The sequence below is a fragment of the Sorghum bicolor genome, chromosome 4, assembly GCF_000003195.3.
Source record: "Sorghum bicolor cultivar BTx623 chromosome 4, Sorghum_bicolor_NCBIv3, whole genome shotgun sequence".
Taxonomy (NCBI): Eukaryota; Viridiplantae; Streptophyta; class Magnoliopsida; order Poales; family Poaceae; genus Sorghum; species Sorghum bicolor.
Genome location: NC_012873.2, coordinates 33,609,119 through 33,612,579, shown reverse-complemented (window position 1 = coordinate 33,612,579; position 3,461 = coordinate 33,609,119). Strand labels below are relative to the sequence as shown.

Below are 3,461 nucleotides of genomic sequence, written 5' to 3'. Positions count from 1 at the left end.
CCCACATAGCTCATGGGTCTGAAATCTATTTATAGTGGAGTCAGCTGGTCCATTATTTTCAATTACAGCCCATATAGATTTCAAGCCCACAACAATTCAGCCCATATAATATTTTTTTATACTTTCATAATGTATCCCATATTTTATCCCACATATTTCAGCCTATATTTTTTCCCAAATCCACAAAATTCAGCCATTTTTTTAATCACAGAATTTAGCCCATATATAATATTTCATCACAATATAATTGCATCCATATAATTTTTGAACATATAAAACATCAGATCCAAATGAATTAACATCTCCACAATAAATACAATATCATTACATCAATCCACCAATTCATTACACATGTAGGGTCTCAAGTCTCAAATTTTCCAGCACATGCGTAGCAGCAGCACAATAGGTCAATAGCCAAAAGCACAGCAGTAGTAGTGCAGCAACTAAAAGTTATATGTCTCTAAGCCACAAGTTCAGTGTCACCAAAATATCATCATTGGAAGACATGAATTGGAGGGTTTTACCCTTAGATGCGTAAGGGAATAATGGCATTCTAGTGATAAGCAAGTACCTAACTTCAGTTTGGCCATCAGAAAAGCGTTCTCATTCTTTGCTCTCTGAAGTTTAGACTCTACAAATATACAGTAAAGGATAAGCTGCAATTATTTAAAAATCTCTCACAAAATATATAGACTCAAAATCTAGTGATTTCAAAGACATGAAAAAGATATATTGTTGCTATCTGAAACCTAGCCCTTTATTTTTCCTTAGCTTCTATGTTCAACCTAGAGAGTCAAATCATCAACCAATACATACTTGCAGTTATGATTACCTGCAACCGTTTCACATCATAAAAATTATTTCACTGAAACCATCAACATTTGTACTTGTACAATTTTTCATAGAAAATACAAAGGCAATAAGTAAGCTACACTCAAGTAGCTACAGGCACATAACAATTCATGTTTTTTTTTAAACTCTACTTATCGACTACAGGCACATGTTCTGCTATTTGCTCATCAGACTGGCTAATCTGATTACTCAAACCAACAGCATCAGTATCTTCACTAATCAAGGTTGTAATACTGCTCATGGTCTGACAATGTGAACATGGCAGAAATAACACTTAAATTACATAGAAGAGTACAGCTAGTGGTAATGCTCATGGTCTGAAATAAGAAGAAAAGAGAGACTGCAAGTTCGCTAAACATTTGGCCAGGAAATAATTTTTGTGATGTTTCTCTAAATTCCAACAAATAATAACTGTAGCTAAAAATTTGAGAGCAGAATGTACATAGGTCATTCTAGTACTCTCAATTCTTTTTAAACTACGGACAAGTAATTGTGAGAGCAGAATGTACATAGGACACATGTAGAACTCTCTTCCAATGCCCCACCAGCAAAGCGCCTACTGCAACAACTCTCTGCAATGCTTAGAGAAACAAAAATAATTGTAGACATTGCATTTCAGTACCAAACTAGTCAAGAAATCAAAATCTTTTAATAATCCCAAACACCTTAAAAACAGAATCACCAACCGCTTTTCCTGCATTTCCTCAAACACCTATTGGCATTGCATCAGCCACCCAGTAGAAATGGTCGCAACCAGCCACTGCAGAGATGAGAGTGGGGAGGGACGAGCTAGCAATGGCCACGCTGGAGTAGTTCCTTACCCGCCAGATCATGGTGCCCCTCACTGAATACCCTTCCTGCTGGATCTCGCACTCTCATCAGCAAAGTGTGACGCGGCCGGCGATAGGTTTCGGATGCGGAAGAATCCATCAACGAATCGACGCGTCGAGCCGAGAGCTGCGGACGCAGTGCGACAGCAGGTGGAGGCGCAGCGCAAGATCTGCAGCGGCACAACGCAACAGCCGCGGTGGCGTGGCGTGGCGCTGGCATCGAGCCTGGCTGCTGCACGCACCTGCCCAGGAGTTGGAGTCCGACGGCTGGAAGGGAAGGGAAGGGACGAGAGCAAGTTAAGTTAGTGTTTTGGGAGGCCGACGGCTTGAGCTGGTTTTGTTCCTAGATGGGACAAACTCCGACCGTTTGATTCAGATCAAAGGCTCATATCATGCACAGCCTTAATAGGCCTCTGGGTTTCAGTGGCCCAAAAGCAAAATCGAGGCCCAATACCGGATTGAGAGTCTGAAAACCCACAATCTGACCAAAAAATTTTAAATTTTAAATTTATTTATGAGAGTTTTGAATCAAATTTTGGAATATTAGATGGATTTAAATTAAAAAGATATCAAAAACAAAGTTGTAGAACTCATCGATATCTACAACTTTTGTTTTGGCAAATTCTCCATCTGACTTTGTTTAAATAACTCAAAATTTGAATTTCAAAATACGAGAACTTTAAATAGAATTTTCAGATAGTACATTAGTTTATTTTCAGCATGCATAATTTATTTTTAAAAAATTAATAAAATAATTTGTGACACACAAACAAGCCTTGTGACATAGAAAATATTGTCACTAGATGAACTTTAACTTGTTAAGTGACATTTATTGTGACATGCAACTTTTTATTGTCACTAAGTCACAGTGCCTAAAATATAATGTCACAAAATGGATGATATAGTGACATTATGATCATTGTCATATAAAAAAGGTTAAAAAGCCACACATTTCTTGTAGTGTCTGATGTTGAGAATCCACCGATGCACTTCTTTCAGCTGCCTCTGACGTCAAGACCTTGGTTTTTCCCTTAGCATCCAATATATTTGTTGGGAAAGGATGTTGATCGATCTTCATCGGCTTCTGAGCTTTAGAATTATCAAACTTGATTCTCCCAAATTCTATAGCCGATTGCAGAAACCTTGCACTCATTTGTGCTGTGAGACGTTGCATTGTGCCACTTGCAATATTTCATCTTCTTTAATTCTTCAGCCGATGGAATCACATGATTGGGTGATAACTTGATTTGCCCATCCTGAAGTAGAAAGTCAAATATCCTATCGGCCTTGGTGATGTCAAATGCAAATTTCTCTGGCTCTTTATGTCCAAAAGGGCAAGACTTCGGCTTCTTGTTCTTCACCCATTCTGCCAAGCCGATGACTGGTTCTTCATCAGAATCTGAGCTTGCTGCCTCATCGACAAATGACACCTTTTTATTCCATGCTCTCTTAGGCTCAAAAGGTTTGATATCTTGGTCAGAAATCCTTTGCACCAAATGACTTAGACTCTCGAACTCTTGAGAAGCATACTTGTCTTTGATATGTGGCAACAATCCCTGAAAAGCCGAATCGGCTAGCTGCAGATCGTCCAGAACTAGACTATAGCACTTATTCTTAACCTCTCGCAACCTCTGCACAAAGCTTTCAACTGATTCATCATTGCATTGCTTCAGCCTGACTAAATCGGTAATCTTTTTCTCATGAACTCCAGAAAAGAAGTATTTGTGGAATTGCTTCTCTAGATCGGCCCAAGTGATTACTGAGTTGGGAGGTAACAAA

General features: G+C 38.8%; 1 long non-coding RNA gene across 1 annotated transcript; it reads right to left on the bottom strand.

The window, feature by feature from the left end:
• LOC110435141 lies at nucleotides 274–1,988 on the bottom strand. The gene is made up of 2 exons (XR_002452822.1): nucleotides 1,362–1,988; nucleotides 274–631 (listed from the first exon to the last, which is right to left on the bottom strand). It is a non-coding gene; the product is annotated as an uncharacterized LOC110435141 (long non-coding RNA).